Source organism: Taudactylus pleione, unplaced genomic scaffold (genome assembly GCF_031769625.1).
Source record: "Taudactylus pleione unplaced genomic scaffold, aTauple2 ptg000689l, whole genome shotgun sequence".
In the NCBI taxonomy this organism is placed as follows: Eukaryota; Metazoa; Chordata; class Amphibia; order Anura; family Myobatrachidae; genus Taudactylus; species Taudactylus pleione.
In genome coordinates, this window is record NW_028285091.1 from 58,138 (window position 1) to 77,957 (window position 19,820).

The 19,820-nt window shown below is 44.1% G+C and overlaps 1 protein-coding gene and 1 pseudogene across 1 annotated transcript in view; both read right to left on the reverse strand.

Moving 5' to 3' along the window:
• The window catches only part of LOC148477775 (uncharacterized), an 82,940-nt gene that overhangs the window by 36,816 nt on the left and 26,304 nt on the right, over nucleotides 1-19,820 (reverse strand). The window lies entirely within an intron of this gene.
• On the reverse strand, nucleotides 6,439-6,992 carry LOC148477776 (alpha/beta hydrolase domain-containing protein 17C pseudogene; annotated as a pseudogene).

Consider the following 19,820-nt stretch of genomic DNA (forward strand, 5'->3'; position numbering starts at 1 on the left):
TCTCTCTCCCCCCATATCTCCATCATGTCTATCTATCTCATGTCTCTACCTTGTGTCTGTCTCTCTCATGTATTTCCCTCATGCCTCTCCCTCATGTCTCTCTCAGAGCTGACAATGGCTTCCACCCAGCCATCAGTGCAGGGGATGTCTCACCGAGACTCTGCGACTTCACTCTTCACCTACATTTTCATTGTCTCCTCAGCCTAGACAATGAGATGCTGCTCGGAGTCTGGAATGCCTGATCTGTTTCTTGCCTGCTCCCTCCAATGGTTCCCATCAACAGCATTCTTCTGACTATTATAGAAGATTTATCAAGGACTTTCGACCTTGGTGGCACCAATATCTCTCAGTGATCACCTGAAGCCGAGACAGCCTTTCAACTACTGAAACAAGCCTTCATCACCGCTCCTATTCTGAGACAACGTAATGTGGAAAATCCTTTTTTGCTGGAGGTGGACGCCTTTGCTCTTTTTGAAAAATATCAAATGTATCAGTCCTCATTTAGCCCGATGGGCGATTTTCTTCTCCTGTTGTGAGTTTAACCTTCCGCCCAGGATCACAAAATTTGAAAGCTGACGCTCTATCACGGTCCTTCTCTTCCGAGAGTTCTGTCAGAGATCTTGAAGAGGCACCTGGAGTCCAAGCTGTTTGCCGCAGCCAGTATTCAACCACTTCTGGGAAAGATTTTCGTAGTTCCAGATCAAAGGAAACAACTCTTAACCTGGGCACATTCATCTAGTTTTTTCCAGACACGCTGGCACCCGCAAAACCCTGGAATCCCTCCAACGATCATATTGGTGGCCTGCCATGAGAACTGAGAACCAGAGAGATTTCGGCTCTAACAGCCGAAATCTCTCCTACTGACATCACTCGTGATGTCAGTGGGGCCGCCCCCAGACGGAGGCGTTCACATAGCGCATACGCTCTGGGCCACCATCAACCCGGTTGCGAGCGGGTCTGAATCAGGTCCTGAATTCATTGCCTCCTGCATCCAGTGCGCTCGGCACAAGACTTCTCGGCAGACACCAGCTGGAGAGTTCAGACCCCTTTCCATCCCAATCCGTCCTTGGTCCCACTTCTCCATGGTTTTTGTGACTGACCTACCCGTCTCGAAAGGTTATACTACCATTTGGATGCTGATCGACCGTTTCTCTAAGATGGTACATTACATACCGCTCAAGAAATTGCCTTCTGCTGCTGAATGGGCTCAACTTTTCATTTCCCATATTTTCCATCTACACGGTCTACCAACTGAAATTTTGTCTGACCGCAGACACCAGTTCGTGGCAAAATTTTGGAGAGCCTTATGTTCAGCCCTGCAGGTGAAGTTAAAATTTTCCACAGTCTATCACCCCCAAACTAATGGGAGTACGGAGAGTGAACCAGGACCTTGAGACGTTCTTGAGAATTTACAGTACGTCTTCCTCTCAAGACAATTGGGCAGATTCCTTACCATGGGCAGAGTTTCCACATAACAGCTCGTTTCATTCCTCGACTGGACAAACCCCATTCCTCGCGGTCTATGGCTACCATCCCAGAATTCTTGAGTTCAAAAGTCTGTCAGCCTTCGACGTACCAGCGGTGAATACTTTGTTACATAACTTTTCCGGAATTTGGTCTCGGATTCGTTTTTCACTGTTGAAAACATCCCATCGTTCTTAATTAGGGGTGGATAGGAAAAGAAGAGTTGCTCCTAGCATGAAAGCAGGGGATCAAGTATGGCTCTCCACCCGTAAGCTATGTTTGCGGGTTCCCTCCATGAAGTTTGATCCCCACTTCATCGGCCCCTTTACCATCACGGAGGTAATCAATCCTGTAGCTTAGAAGCTAAGACTACCCACTTACCTCAAAATCCCAAACTCCTTCCACGTCTCCCTTCTCAAGCCACTTATTTTAAACTGATTCTTACAAGTCCTGCCGCCATCTTCCAAGGTTCAGACTGAGAGAGGTGTAGAATTCTAGATTAAGCAGATCTTGGATTCCCGGTTTCGATACGGTCAACTTCAGTATCTGTTGGATTGGATGGGCTACGGTCCAGAAGAAAGATGTTGGGTGAAAGAAGGAGATGTCAATGCACCCCGTCTCATTAATAAATTTCATTTTGAAAACCCAGAGAAACCCAAGAGGTGCCCGGAGGTCACCCATAAAGGACTGTCATGACCAGGTCTGTGTGTGCTCGGGGCCAGCAGACCTTACCTGTCTGGACGCTATGACGGGGTCCCGCGGGCGGAGGTGTGGGCACTTGGAGATCTGCGCTGCATGCCAGGGGGTTCCGGAGGCACACTGTCCTAAGTACTTGAGGAGAGTCTGAGTCAGGATTGGCAGCACTGCAGCGTGACGGGTGCTGCCATCTTGGATTTCATCATGTAACACATTCCAGCAAATCTAGGCAGAACATCCCAGGAGTCCTAGCAACCACCATGCACTTCCTCTGGGTGTTTAAGGGCTGCACTGGCAAAGAAAGGACTGCTCCTTTCTTTGCCAGTGCAGCATTATTCCCAACTCCTGGGTGCTAGTTCTCTGTGTTCCTTTGCTGTGTTCCCAGTCCAAGCTGCAGTTACGACTATACTTGCTCCAGGCTCCAGCTATCTTCGTTATACCCCTGGGTGATAGCAGCACTCCTCCTGACTTTCACTCCCAGTTGGGACCCCTGCTGGGGTCCAAGACATCAGTGTTCCCCCTCGGCTATCCAGTTACCTTTTGTCGGTACCCACGTGCCTTCCTGGGTACACTTCCGTCTGCGTCACACTCTGCCGAACGGGCCACTCATGAGCAGTATGTCTCTCAAGCCAGCGTCCTTCCAATATCAGAAGTCTGTTCTTAAATCATCCGCTCCTGACTCCACTTCGGGTCCAAAACCTCAACCATCCGTGACACTGCTGGTCATTACTACTGAGCACTATCCAGTCTCCAATGTGTTCCTGCTGCTCTGCCAGTATTATTCAGCACTGTCCACTGGCTCCAGTGTGTTCCTGCTGCGCTGCCAGTATTATTCAGCACTGTCCACTGACTCCAGTGTGTTCCTGGTGCACTATTAGTATTACGCATAGAAAAAACGGATGCGGATGCACCATGCAATCATTACTACTTAAAATTTAAATATACATTACAATTAAATATCATATAAGAGGTTGTTAGCATATATTTAGCCAAAGATATGGGCATGTCCACCACCGTCCAGGTCACCCGACGCCGTCCACCATTACGACCATTATCACAGCCTGCGACCTCGCTGTGCTGGGATTGCGTATGCAGCAGGGAGTGTCAGACACCTCCTGCTGCATTTGCATATTTCAAGGATGGAATTGCAAAGCTGCTTGTGTGCTTGTGTACAGATTTGCAATTCAGTCCACTACTGAATCATGCCCTTAGTGCAGACCTTCAAGCTTAGCAACCCAACTTTGTTTGTGGATTGGGAAAGTCAATGTAATCAGAATGTTCTTCTGAGAGTTTTGTACAACTTGCAAACACTTCCTATTTGGATCCCCCCCTCTTTTTTTTTTTTTTTTAGAGGGCTCCAGGACTTGCGGGATGTCATTTGGTACGGAAGGTAACCTGGGTTTCGCCATGAGACTCTCTATAGAACAAAGGTTAATGGAGGCTCACAGCTTACAAATTTTCATTATCGAGCGGTACGATTAAGCAGAATTGTAGATTGGTTTAAATTCCATTCAGATAAGCAATGGGTTTCAGTAAAGGAGCATTCTAGCACCATTTCTTTACAAGCCCTGCCTTGGGTTCAACCTATTCAATTCAATCTAGTTCATTCATTGAGATCCTCTGTACCTTCCCCATTGCATACATGCCTACCTTCCCGGTTTTCGCGGGAGGCTCCCGATTTTTCGGGTAACCCCCCGCACCCCCGGAAGGGTAGGCATTTCTCCCGCATTCTGCCCACTTCCTAGTGAAGTGGGCAGAATGGGGAGAACTTCCGCGGCAATCGCGAGTCTCTGTGTAGGGGGCGGGGCTTAATTACGAGTTCTACACGAATCACGTCATTTAGCCCCGCCTCTTATGCAAATTTACGCCAATCGCGGCAATTTGCCACAAAGGGGCGGGGCCTAATGACGCAATATGTCAGGCCCCGCCCCCATCACAACCCGATTTTTCTCCTCTCCCCAAGTCTCCCGCAAAAGCTAAGTACAATGTAGGCAAGTATGCCCCATTGTCCTCTCCTTAACGTAACCCTGATTCTCTCCCGGGCCTAGATACACATTCATTTCGACTTTGGAACTCCCCTAAGATTTTAAGGTTACAAGTTAGTTTGTCCTGAAGGGGTTAGTTCTTTCTCAGATATGTACAACCATGCTGCACTGCATGTGGGGCAGATGTACAATGTGCACTGGGTACAACCATGCTGCACTGCAGGTGGGGCAGATGTACAATGTGCACTGGGTACAACCATGCTGCACTGCAGGTGGGGCAGATGTACAATGTGCACCCGGGGTACAACCATGCTGCACTGCAGGTGGGGTAGATATACAATGTGCACCTGGGGTACAACCATGCTGCACTGCACGTGGGGCAGATGTACAATGTGCACCCGGGGTACAACCATGGTGCACTGCAGGTGGGGCAGATGTACAATGTGCACCCGGGGTACAACCATGGTGCACTGCAGGTGGGGCAGATGTACAATGTGCACTGGGTACAACCATGCTGCACTGCACGTGGGGCAGATGTACAATGTGCACCCGGGGTACAACCATGCTGCACTGCAGGTGGGGCAGATATACAATGTGTACCGGGGTACAACCATGCTGCACTGCAGGTGGGGCAGATGTACAATGTGCACTGGGTACAACCATGCTGCACTGCACGTGGGGTAGATGTACAATGTGCACCTGGGGTACAACCATGCTGCACTGCAGGTGGGGCAGATGTACAATGTGCACCCGGGGTACAACCATGCTGCACTGCAGGTGGGGCAGATGTACAATGTGCACCCGGGGTACAACCATGCTGCACTGCAGGTGGGGCAGATGTACAATGTGCACCTGGGGTACAACCATGCTGCACTGCAGGTGGGGCAGATGTACAATGTGTACCGGGGTACAACCATGCTGCACTGCAGGTGGGGCAGATATACAATGTGCACCCGGGGTACAACCATGCTGCACTGCAGGTGGGGCAGATGTACAATGTGCACCCGGGGTACAACCATGCTGCACTGCAGGTGGGGCAGATGTACAATGTGCACTGGGTACAGCCATGCTGCACTGCAGGTGGGGCAGATGTACAATGTGCACCCGGGGTACAACCATGCTGCACTGCAGGTGGGGCAGATGTACAATGTGCACCCGGGGTACAACCATGCTGCAGAGCAGGTGGGGCAGATGTACAATGTGCACCCGGGGTACAACCATGCTGCAGAGCAGGTGGGGCAGATGTACAATGTGCACCCGGGGTACAACCATTGTGCAGAGAGTTAGATGTGGGAGGAGGGGTCCAAACTCAGATCTAAATTGCAGTGGAATATAAAGCAGCAGCATTTACCCTGCATACACAAAAAATAAATGTATGTGCCCCCCTTGTATCGCTACATGGTCTGTCTGGGTACACAGTTACTTGCTGTTTTTTGCTTTACTCCCACCTCAGAACCAGGCCCTATAATGTCAGCAACACTATACCCACTGTCTTCTTCAAAGCAGACCCCAATACACCCATTACATTTATATCACCTGTGTATGTGCTGAGTGGGGTATACAGACTAATAAGAGCACAAAGCACAACACATATGGTCACCGCATATAGGACCTCATTCAGAGTCGGTCGTTGCGGCCGCACGGTCGTACGCCACCGATGTTCGCTGAACTGCGCATGCGTAAAGTTCGCAATGCGCGTGTGCAAACTAGCTGCTACGATCAGAAATTTCTCTCTCCTTGAACACAGCAAGGTCGGTAGTTTGAGTGACAGAATGAGGCGTTTGTGGGTGGTAACAGGGGAAGGTGCTTGAAAACGGGGGAGTGGAGATCCGAATGCAGGCGTGCCTAATTATGCGTACGGCGTTTTATGGGAGTGCATAATTAACAAAGTAGTGTCATGGCACACGTGACATGGGTGGTTTGTACACTGACCTGATCGTAGTGCTTAAGAGAGGGTATGGTCAACCTTAAGCTCTACGACCAGTTTCGATGGTTCCCGATGGTCTCGATTAATCCTTATATGCCCGGAGATGACGTGTAATGCGTACGAGAAGGGGGCGTATTTTTTGTCTTCCGGCCACTTCCTCCCCTTGGTCGGCCAGCTAACGATCCGATTTTAGGGACGCAACATGCGAGTGCATCATTTGCATATCCGGCCTTTTCCCGTACGACCGTGCGGCCGCAACGACCAACTCTGAATGAGGTCCATAGTAACTATACACATGTCCTAGTGTAGCATACCCCCACATACGTACAGGGCACCCACACCATTACACATACAACTTTGTGAGGGCTAGAGGAGACCCATAGACCCCATCCATACATACCGGGTCCTCAGGGCGTGCCAGGCCACCTCGATGTCTGCATACAGGTTTTTCTCGCTTGGCTTGCCGCTGCTCACCCCAAAGCCGAAGTAATCGGAGTAGAAGATGTTACATCGAATCCTGGAGGCCAGAGTAGTGTAGTGGCTGCATATCTGGCCTAAATCAGCATCGCTGCGGGGAGAGAACAGCAGGGTGTAGCGGCTCCCAGAGCGCAGTGGACGTACATACAGGCCAGGCTATTTCCCCGCTTGGTAGTGCAGTGGAACATCTCCACCGCATCCAGCTCCTGCTGAGAGTACTGCCAGTTAGCGCTCTCTGATAGGTGCAGGCTGCATAGGGAAGGTAGGTGGACTGTGGGATCCACCTGCTCATCCTGAGCCAGGTCTTGGGCTGGAGGGGCCTTAATGTCCTGCAGTGTATATGTAGGCTCCGGGGGATAAAAGGCCAGTTTGGAGACAATGCTGTTCGGCCACGGTGGGCAGCAAAAGAGCGAGCACAGCTCCCGCAGTGAGAATCCGCTCATTCTCAGATAGGGCAACGATGGTAGGCCTAATAATCCTAATTCTAACTAATAAATTTACAACTATACTAATCCTAATAAAACTAAATAATAAACTGACAACTATACTAAATACTTATACTATACTAATACTGCTAAATAGATTAAAAGTAGAGATGAGTGGGTTCGGATTAGTTCAGATTTTTCCGCCAAATTTGGACTTTTCCCTCAAAAAAATCGGGTCTCAGAAAGAGGCAAAACAATCTTTCATAGACAAACATCATTCCTGGACTTTTGTCCAGAAATGATGATGTTTGTCCGTGAAAGATGACGTTTTGCCTCTTTCTGAGACCCGATTTTTGGCGGGAAAATACGAACCCGCTCATCTCTAGTTAACCACTTAACTGACGAATTCTTTTTCCAAAAATCGCTCCAAAATTGTCGTTTTCTTTTATGATTGAATTAGGTCAAGAACATAATTTTAAACTTATCCATCACTATTTTATTTTTATTTTTTTTAAACACAGTACAGGTTGAGTCTCCCATATCCGAAATGCTCGGGACCAGGAGCATTTCGGATATTGGGTTTTTTCAGGTTTTCAGAATACCTGAGGCCAGGGTGCTGTGTGAGTCTGGGAGTGTCACGGGAGGCCTAGCGGGAGTCGCGGGGGGGTCCGGCGGGTGCCGCAGTGGGTCCAGCCTGTGGTGCAGGTGTGACAGGAGGCTGGACGTATGCTGCAGGGGCTCTGGCGAGTGTCAGAGGGATTTCCGGCGGGTGCTGCTGCTTGTGTAACAGGAGGCTGCAGGGGGTCCGGCGCTTGTCACTGGATTTCCGGCGAGTGCATTGGGTCCGGCAGGTGCTTCCGGTGTCACTAGAGGTCGCTGCGAGGATGTCCGTCAGATGTCGCGGGGATCTGGTGAGTGACGTGCTGTCTGGAGGCCTCTGAAGCCACACCCACCTTCTAGTCATTGGCCATTGACACTAGTGATGGCATGACGTCGGGTCACGTCATGACGTCACGGCTGCTCCGAAATATTCCGGTTTTTGGAATATTTCGGTTTTTAGAATATACAGTTATGGGAGACTCAACCTGTATAACATAAAAATAGCGATTTTTATGTTATACTGTAGTAATGGCCATTGACATCTGTACCATCGATGGTTCAACCATCGTTAGAAGCCACCAGTTGTTTAACGATTGGTCGAGGAGATCTGTGTAGATCACAACTGCCGATGTTTCCTAAACATCGATTGAGGGTTGCCATCGATGGTCCAACATTGATGCCCACCAGCAATGGCAAACTACTTGTTTTCAGTCAGACCATCGATGGTTGGCAAACCATCCCTAATCAGAGGCTTTGCGATATCTATCAAAATAAAAAAAAATATATATATATGCTCTTGCTTACACACACGTGTGTGTGTATATATATATATATATATATATATATACACACATATACATATATATATATATACATATACGTGCCTAATCAGCCATGTGTGATTCGTTTATTCCGGAGTGCCGCCGTGTGGATTACACATATATATATATAATATACATACATATATATATATATATACACATATATATATATATATATATATATATATATATATAATTATATATATATATATATATATATATATGTGTGTAATCCACACGGCGGCACTCCGGAATAAACAAATCACACACGGCTGATTAGGCGCATATGTGTATATGTAAATATAAATATATATATATATATATATATATATACAGTCAGGTCCATAAATATTGGGACATTGACAGAATTTTCATTTTTGTGTGCGTGTAAATATATATATATATATATATATATATACCAGAGCCGCCGCTGCTGCTTCTACTCAGCCAGTGATCACTATGTGATCACTGTTGTGCTGGAGCCGCAGTGGGAGGGTGTCCCGCTGGCGGCCCGGCTACTTACCAGCAGCGGTGGTCGGCTACCACAGCCGTGCTGCTGCTTCTACACAGTGATCACACCGATCACTGTGTGTTCCCGAAGCCGCAGCGGGAGGGTGTTCCACTGGCGGCTCCGATACATAGCTGCTTCTCACTGAAGGTGGTGGGGACGGCCGGGCTGCCCGATCACTACTGGTCACAGTGATCGGGTCACAGCAGCAGCCGGGGCTACATGAGCCCTGACTGCTTCCTCTATTGAAGTACATGGGTGGGGGGTGCCGACGGTGCCCGATCACTGTGGCCAGCAGTGTTCGGGAAACACAGGAGGGGGAGCAGCGGGTGTAGAGGGTCCAGAAGGTCCCTCTGATATAGGCGGCAGTGGGAAGATTAACTTCCCATAGCCGCCTAGTGGCCATTTCTGACTGGTTGTATCAGATACAACCATGTCAGGGAAAGCCCAGTCTGGTATGGTCGTATCTGATACGACTGTGCCAGGCAAGTGGCTAAAAGGAACAACTACGCTAATACTGATAATACTAACTAACCTAAAACAAAAACACTATACTAATAATACTAAATACAATAAAATGAACAACTACACTAACATTAATAATAATAACTAACTTAAAACAAAAAACTATACTAACACTAATAATACCACCACGGAATAATACGCCTATCACACTGCAACCACAAAGCCACTACTCTTTCTGAGTAACAGTCAAGTAGATATGAGACTGTGGGGTCTAGTTACTAAGCAGTGTTATGAGACAGAATGAAAAGTGATAAGTCTGTGATAAGGTGCCAGCCAATCAGCTCCCAACTGCCATCTCACAGGCTGTGTTTGAAAAATGATAGTTGGGAGCTGACTGGCTGGCACCTTATCACAGACTTATCACTTTTCACTCTGTCTCCTAACACTGCTTAGTAACTAGACTCCTGTGACAATGGAGGTGACATCACAGACACTACATGTTCCTCACCAGGGATGCTGCCTCAGCCCCCTTCACACAGCTATCACTGTCATTGTTATATTACTAGATTACATATGTATTGAGCATATATATATTCTGCTTATATCTAGAATAAATGTAACACAATGTAATAAGTGTCACCCCTGTAACTATGGTCATACAAGTAAAGATGACGGCTTCCCTGCGTCCCTGGCACAGTAGACAGACAACACTTACACAGGTTCCCAGATCCGCTTTGCTGCACTGTACTGATTTACTAAATGGTGGGTGTGCAAAGTCGGCAGGTTTCCTACATGGCCAAATACTGCACCTTACACCAGTGTTTCTCAGCCACGGCCCTCAAGGCACACTAACAGTCCAAGCTTTAGGGATAGCCGTACTTGTGCACAGGTGACTTAATTAGTACGATTTAACCATCAGTGCTCAAGCACTAAAACCTGGTAGCCTGTTAGTGTGCCTTGAGGACTGAGGTTGGGAAACACTGCCTTAAAATAGGTACACACTATAGGATTATCTGTCCAATCTGGCTGGTTAGAATGAAAATCTGGTAATGTATGGGAGCAAATGACAATTGACCGTTTTCTCCCAAACACTGGAAAACAGAGAAAAAAATAATAATTTCGGCAGAGATTTAAGGTCCGGGGCTCAGAGATATTTTCATACCGGAAAAAATGTCTGTGGCTCCGGTGACAAAACCAAGCACCAGAATCATCTTCTTTCTCCACAGGGATTCATTTGGAAGAGGTACCTTAAGCTTCAAGTAGAAATTGGGGCACTTTCAAATTTTCATTTTCACCCAAGATTTAAGGTCCGGGGCTTAGAGAAATTTTCATACAGGCAAAAATGTCTGTGTCTACTGTGTCAAAACCAAGCTCCAGAATCAACTTCTGTTGTCACTGGGATTTATTTGGGAGAGGTATCTAAAGTTTCAAGCAGAAATTGGGGCACTTTTGGAATTTTCATTTTTGGCCAAGATTTAAGGTCCGGGGTTTAGAGAAATTTTCATATGGGAAAAATTGCCTTTGTCTACTGTGTGAAAACCAAGCTCCAGATTCAACTTCTGTTGTCACTGCAATTTATTTGGGAGAGGTACCTAAAGTTTCAAGCAGAAATTGGGAGACTTCTGGAATTTTCATTTTCGGCTGAGATTTAAGGTTCGGGGATTACAGAAATTTTCATACCGGCAAAAAAGTCTGTGGCTCCTGTGTCAAAACCAGGCACCAGAATCAACTTCTTTCTCCACGGGGATTCATATGGGAGAGGTACCTAAAGTTTCAAGCAGAAATTGGGGCACTTTTGGAATTTTCAATATCAGCTGAGATTTAAGATTCAGGGTTTAGAGAAATATTCATATGGGAAAAAATCTCTTTGCCTACTGTGTCAAAACCAAGCAACAGAATCAACTTCTTCACCGCGGGAATTCATTTGGGAGAGGTACCTAAAGTTTCAAGTAGAAATTGGGGCACTTTTCGAATTTTGAGTTTCGGCCAAAATTTAAGGTCCGGGGCTTAGAGAGATTTTCATATAGAGAAAAATGTCTGTGTCTACTGTGTCAAAACCAAGGGGATTCATTTGGAAGAGGTACCTTAAGTTTAAAGTAGAAATTGGGGCACTTTCGGAATTTTCAATTTCAGCTGAGATTTAAGGTCCGGGGCTTAGAAAAATCTTTATATGGGCAAAAATGTTTGTGGCTACTGTATCAAAACCAAGCACCAGAATCAACTTCTCTCGCCAATGGGATTTATTTGGGAGAGATACCTAAAGTTTCAAGCATAAATTGGGGCACTTTTGGAATTTTAAATTTCAGCTGAGATTTAAGGTCCGGGGCTTAGAGAAATTTTCATATGGGAAAAATTGTCTTTGTCTACTGTGTCAAAACCAAGCTCCAGAATCAACTTCTGTTGTCGCTGCGATTTATTTGGAAGAGGTACCTAAAGTTTCAAGCAGAAATTGGGGCACATCTGGAATTTTCATTTTCGGCCCAGATTTAAGGTTCGGGGATTACAGAAATTTTCATACCGGAAAAAAAGTCTGTGGCTCGTGTGTCAAAACCAGGCACCAGAATCAACTTCTTTCTCCACGGAGATTCATATGGGAGAGGTACCTAAAGTTACGAGCAGAAATTGGGGCACTTTTGGAACTAAAATCTTTGGTTGAGATTTAAGGTCCGAGGCTTAGAGAAATTTTCATATGGGAAAAATTGTCTTTGTCTACTGTGTCAAACCCAAGCAACAGAATCAACTTTTTAACCGCGGGAATTCATTTGGGAGAGGTACCAAAAGTTACAAGCAGATATTGGGGCATTTTTGGAATTTGCATTTTCGGACAAAATTGGGGCACTTTTGGAATTTTAATTTTTGGCCTAGATTTAAGGTCCGTGGTTTAGAGAAATTTTCATATGGGGAAAAAATGTCTGTGTCTACTGTGTCAAAACCAAGCAATTTTTTTAAATTGGATACCGCAAGTTTTGGGAGCACACATACCTGTGGTAATCCAAAATTGGGTGCAAAGTCTGCAGTGAAAACCTTGCACCAAATTGAATATGCCCCTATGTGGTGGTGGTGTGTCATTTAAACGAAAGAAACCTCTATGTGTGTCACCTTCATATAAGCATCCTTATACTACTGGTATCTCCACTTGATTAAATATTAAAGGTGGTGGACTAATCTCCATATGTCAACCTTTAACATACTCAAAGGGAATACAATCGGGAAGCCGGCTGCCGGTATCCCGACAGCTGGCTTCCTGACTGATTTATCCCGGCGTGGGATAAATGACCAGCGTCTATTTCTAGACGCCTGTAATTTTCCCGATGCTGGGAGACCGGCGCCCGGCATCCCGATCGAAGGGATGCCGGGCACCGCGAGCGGACAGACGCGCGGGGGGGGTTAGGTTTAGGGCACCCGGGGGGGGACTTAGGGTTAGGCACCCCCCGGGAGGGATAGGCTAGGGGGAGGGAGAGTTAGGGTTAGGCACCCCTGGGGGGTACTTAGGGGTTAGGCACCCCCCTGGGGGATTTTGGTTTAGGAAGCGGGGAAGGGGGGGTTAGGGTTAGGCACTTAGAGGGAGGGTTAGGCACTTGGGGGGGAGGTTAGGGTTAGGCATCCTAAAGGAGGGTTAGGGGGTTAGGTTAGGTTAGTTTATACTTACATTTTAGACGATCAGGATTTCCAGTGCTGTCGGGCTCTGCTGTTTTGTCGGGCTGCCGCTGCCGGGAATCGAACTCCCGGTCATGCGGCAGCCGGGATTTCATACCGATTCCACTCAAAGTGCACAAAAAGGGTGTTTTCGTTTGTTTGATACTAAAGAAATACCAATATATATTTTTATATATTTTATTTTGCTAATTTTCTGATGAAAAACCCATTGGAGACAGATGGAAGATATACATTCAACATTATATCCTATAAGGACTCCAATATCAGATTTTATTGATGTTTTTTTATGTGATGGTATATTAATACTAAACAGACGTAGTGCCGATTGCTTGGTATTTTGCCATTTATATCTCTAATATAATAATATATATTTTGGGATTTTTTTTATTTTAATATTTGTATTTTATATTTTTCATTTTTTTGTCTTCCCTGTGTGAGGGACACCTTTGTCCACTCACTAAGGGAGAAATACCTCCAACCCTTATCCTAAGATAAATTAATAAAGAATATGTTTTAAATTCTACATTAAAACATAAGATAAGATCTAAATTAAATCCTAAGATAATTTAATAAATAATGTTTTAAATTCTACATTAAAACATAATACATCACAAGATATACACTAGATAGACAAAAGTAATTGGACACTGACAGCAAATAGATCAACATTACTTTGTAGGTCCATCACATGCAGTGATTACTGCAGACACCCTTCTTGGCAAACAGTCCACAAGTTCCTGGACAACAGCGAGTGGTATGTTTTGCCATTCTGCCTTCAGTACAGAGACCAACTGTGACACTGAAGAAGGTTGAGTTGACCTAGAATGCACCCATCACTCCAATACATCCCAGAGGTTCTCAATGGGGTTAAGATCTGGACTCTGAGCTGGCCAGTCCATCCTTGTTACCACATTTTCTGTTTACCAATCTAGCGTCACCCTAGAAACATGACAGGTGGCATTGTCGTCCTCATAAAAACATTTGTAATTTTCATAGAATTGCAAGTGCATGGGCCTCCCTACCAAGTACTCCTGTCAAAACCGCCACATTACTGGCCATTGGGAACTCGTGTGCAATGGTATGCATGGGAAAATTTCACTTTAGTGGCGGTGTCCAATCACTTTTGTCTACATAGTGTATATTGTTTACACTAGCGTGTCCCCCCAAAAAGCTTTTCCTTTTTCTTTTGCAGTCTGCTAAAACTTCCCTGTGTGTACTTTGCATACCAAAACTCAGGGGTGCACCTCCAATGTCATTTAATTCATTACTTTAGGATTTTACTTAAATTTCTATCAAATTGTTGGTTATATACTACTATTTTTTGCTACCAGTTTATATTGTAGATTTTCCTGTAAACTTTAGAAAACTCTTACATCCTGTGCGTAATTCATTCCAAACCCCTTTCCCATTTCCCTCTCTCCGCTCCCCAGCTCACAACTTGGCCTGGCAAAGCAGAGTTGGGCCTAACCACTTTGTGACAGTATTGGCAATATATATTTTTAATACATTGTATAGATAAGAGGGTTTTTTTTTTTTTGCTGTGACAAGCCGTTATAAAATGTTTTTATATATTGCCACAAAGGGGCTGTTCACAATAAATAGGTCCCAATATCTTTGATGAATTTTATGTCTGATAAAAGTAACAGATACAATTCAAACTCCCTATGTTTAAAAAAATATATTTATTTACTCATTATATATTAATCACTTGATGATAGCAGATTACACATATGGGGTTTATAATTACTAAGCTCCAGTTTCTGAAACCCTGCACTACCGATTGTGTTTATGCCCGAAATGTAAAAGGGAGATGATTTTACTAGCAAAACACAGCTAGTAACAGCATTATAAATTTCAGGCATAAAAATAATTGGAAGTGCCGGGATTTAGAACCCAGCGCATAGTAAATAAACCCCATTATTTCAAAATGACTTTGCTCTAAAGATATATCATACTAAATACATTATATATATATATATATATATATACACTGTATATATATATACATATATATATATATGGATATATATATATATATATATATATATACATATATATATATATATATATATATATATACATACATCGGGTAAAATAAGTATTGAACACATCAACATTCTTCTCAGTAAATATATTTGTAATGAGGTTAATGTAATGAAATTTTCATCAAATGTCAGCAACAACCCATGCAATCCACACAGGCAAAGAATCAAATCGTAGATGTCTATTTGACAGCATCTTGTGTATGTTTCACACTTAGTTCACATGGTAATGGTTCACTCCCCGACCACGCCCCGTAGCGAGTCACTGACCGCCAGCGTCGCACATGCCTATGATGTCATCAGGACTCCGATGGGACAGCGTGGAAAGAACACACTGGTGTATTGTCACAGGTATGTATATATGTTATGCTTGTATTGTTATTTGTATAGTCTTGATAAAAGAGCCGAGAGCTCTGAAACTTTGGCTGCAAACTTTTGACTTGTTGTCCATATTATGGCCATGCCATACCATGCCCACACTCTGGGCAGAAGTGACGTCAAGGCACTGGGCCCGGAGTGTGGGCAGAAGCAAGCCTGTGTCCTTCTAAATACCGGATATGACGTTACGATGGAACTGATTGTTTGACACCTTTTTTCATCTTCCCTCTACTTAAGTATCGACTTAAACTATTATTACTGAATAAAACAACCAAAGAAAAATGTTATATAAACTGAGTGATTAATTTTGAATAGTAGGACAATAGTAGACATGTGCTAGGAGGCGGAAACTGGAAGTGACACCCTAATTGTCCTTAATCAGTCCCTATGTGATGGAGTATAAGAAGGGTGATACCCCACTAGAGCAGCACCCCTTTGATGAAGTCCGGAGGAGATAAAACGCGTTAGGGAGAGCTCGATTCTCTTTCCACCTGAACTTATTTCTCCTGAATGAAGATAAGCTTTTTAACATATTTATTCCTTTTGTTTGCTATAGGTTCGATATACCTATTAATTTTGCATATATATTTTTTTTTTTCTTTACTAATTCTTGCATTGTCTTTCCTATTAAATCTTTTATCTTTTCGTTAGAGACCATAAAACATCAGACTTGCGATTACATATTATTTGTCCTGTCTATAGAGATGGTAGCTTTCCATGTGGATTGGCTCCACTCTCCTGCACTGCTCCAAAGAAGCTACAAAGGGGAAGACCAGCCAGAATGCACGCTGCAAGGTAGGTGGCTTTCAGCCAATGACACTAGTTTTTCAGTGTGCCTAGTTCTTCAGTGTTGTGGATCTACAAGACAGTATGTCCTGTTAGAGACCAAGCTGGAACTTTTAATTCTAAAATAACTGAAGAGTCATAGGTTACATGGGCAGTTTCACCATTCATGGTACCTGCATGCACCTTCAGAGATGGGTGCTGCACATACAGAAAGTGCAGTGTGCTTGTGTCTCTTGTCCCATCAGCTGTGCTCCTCATGGGCCTCTACCATTTAATTTCCCAGTGGGCCCTTCATGCCCCAGTTCCACAATGTCCCTGATATTGATTTCTGTTTTTACTATTTGAACTTGCCTCCATGTGCCAGCCTGGCCCCATCCCCACATAGTATGGGGGATGAGGCACTGTAGCATGCACTTGCTCCAGGTGCTATGGCTCCGCACTCCACTTCTGGTCACACTAATCCTTGTTTCCGTTATGTATCTTGCTATTTTGTTACATTGTATCAATATGCTTCATAATGGGGTCTCCAAACATCAGGAAAAAGTTTTCCACCAGCGACGGGAGACATTTGCTCACCAGGGCCAGTCCCACGTAAATTGCCTTGGACTGAAGAGTCGCCGATATTGAGAACATAGCTCTAATGGCAAAGCATTGTATATCAGTTACACTTGGTCATTTATTGAAGTCACTTGTCTGTAAAGTAGATTCCAAGCCAAGCACTCAGGCTCAGACCTTGTGGACAACCCCACATTGGTCCCATTATTACATAATAAGTGGTAAGCCAGGGCAGGACACTAGGGGGTAGATTTACTATAGTGAGAGGTTTTAGAAGTGGAGTTGTTGCCCAAAGCAACCAGTCAGATTCTGCTTAACATTTAACGAACACCTTCTAGAAGATAGTAGCTAGAATCAGGATGCTATGGGCAACATCTCTTCTAAAAACTCTCACTTTAGTAAATTTACCCCAAGATGTTATTGGGTCATTCCGCATCAAATCAACACAATTTCCAAAAACATTCTACTTTACATTCTCTAATTTCAATTAAATTTGGTATAATAAATCCTGCCATGGCTGTAAAGAAAACCCTCAAATCTTTGGCTGATCAGTACACTTGTTTTGAAGTTATATGCCTTTAAAACTGCAATTTTTTAACAAAAATTTAGCTTTTAACAGTTTTTTTTAAATTGCTATTGCAGCTCACCTAATTGAGCCAGAGAGTTGCCAAAGTCTTATTTTAAACCTCTTTTTATGGGATTTCACATGATATCTAACATAAAAGTATGTTTTAATAAAATTTTAAATTTTTTAAATCAAAATTTTGATTTTCTCAAAAAGCCATATTTCTACATTTTTGAAAAAACGCTCAAAAATTGTTAATATTGTTGATAATGATATGTCTGTATATATAGTAATTTACTTGGTGTTAGTTTTAGGCAGTTTTCCCCCTTGGACTCTGATCTATTGGGTTGTACGCAACCTCCTATATTTTTTTCTTAAATACTTATTAAACTGCTTTCCGTGTTTTTCACCAGGGACTTTATATAACCCTCTGATATGACAAGTATTACAAAGTATGCCAAGTATTAGCTTTGTTCAGTGCATTGACTATAAATTTGTTATATCCACGGCAAACGAAAATAAGCAACGTTATATTGATAATATAAAAACCTTACCGAAAAACACAGAAGTACTACACAGCAATGGGTTAGGTAAAGTTGCAGGAGGGCGTGTACATACAGGTAAGTTACCTGTCACTGACATACTGTGGTTGCGGCCACTTTGTGGGCTGGGACAACATTCAGCCTATGAACTCACTGGGGACTAATCTAATCTCTCTTATCCAGAATCCCATTATCCAGTAACAGCTCATGTATTACTGCAGTTCAATGATTTTGTCATACACATAGATTGTCACAAGGATATGGACAATGGGGATTTAGCCAGCTGGACACCCCTCCGCATCTAAACTGGATTTTTACATTCCTTGTATAGTACTATGTTAGCCATGTATGTATATAGTTCAAATCCAATTCAGAATTCTTAAACTTAATTGTTAGTTGTGTATTATGCCTCCTGCAGTCGCATCCATCATTTAGCAGGCGTCCCACTAAGTTACTCATTCCGCTATAGCAGACATGCAGTGTCGGACTGGGACATGAAGGGCCCACCGGGGGAATGCAGTGGTAGGACCCCATGCTTAAGGGGAGTGGTCTTCCACCAGAGGGTTGTGGTCATCCATCACAGATGTTTGGCTAACCATTAGGCAAATTTTGGTGTAGTTTCTATAGAAGGGAACAATGCTGATCAGTGGTCCTGATCCAGTAGGTAACTGACCATCTAATAGAGTAACAATCTATAATTCGAAGTCTGGAACCTGAAACCTAGAGGAGGGAGTGTGGGCCCACAGGCAGTAGGGCCCACCGGGGATTTCCCCTGTACCCCTGTGGGCCAGTCCAACCCTGCAGACATGCCAAAACCACATACAGCAGATTGTCTGAAAGTGTGTCTGAGGACTGGAGGGAGGTTCCCGGGCAGCCCCAGCTATATAGAAATCTAGTCACAAGTAAGGGTGGGCATGAGTATACCGATCTGAAGCCACACCACCATGGGAATTGTCACTTTATTTATAACAGTGATTTATTCATGAAGCCATTTCACTTTATTGTATATTAATGCTGTCATTTCACTGTGATATATTTAAAGGATATGGGAGCCCGGGCCAGTTCTGGGAGGAGGACCTGACTTGTCTCCATACTACTATCCAGATGAAAAATGATCCGGGCCCAGAGAAGAGAACTGGAAAACATGGCTCTCATGCTGATATAGGCCTGATTATGGTTAAATACAGTCTAACTTATTATATGTAATCTGGCTGTTATCCTACTAACGGGATCTTTTCCTGCTTATGGCAGATGGAAATCAACATAAAGCTGGAAAGAGAAATAAGCTGCTTGGAGCAAGACAATGAGGAACTACAGGTAAGTGTCACATTGTTGATTAGGCCAGACATCTAAGTGACGCTGAAGACCCCCCCCCTATATGCAACATCTCACAGGGACTGGGAGTTATAACATCTTTTTTCCCCTAATAAATAAAAAAATTTCCCCGGAGATGTTGGTGCCGAGTCTTCTTGGTGACAGAAAAATATATATTGTTGTTTATCTATCTCATATCTATCTTTATGTCTATGATAGTAATGGTGTTGGCATAGTGAATTATGCTGACAATTTCACTGTGGACTCAATGACCGCATCCCATCGGTCATTATAGCATGAGTGGCTAATATACTCATGGACATCCTTTTGCAGGGTGCTTATATGCATTATCATAGATACCAAGTCCCATTATAGTATTTGGTCTCTCAGTGCTGATTAGTTATTGCACTTGCATTGTTATCTTTCTAATGTTTAGATCATTGTTTTGGTAAAAAGATAAAGCACCTGGTGATTTATACCAAGGGATATATACTATTTGGATCATACTCACAAATATTACTTTACACATCCTGCCATTAGCCATCCCACTGCTACGAGCTGCTGCGATGTTATGAGCCACTGCGGCTCGTCCTTGCCGAGCGTCCCGGTCGTT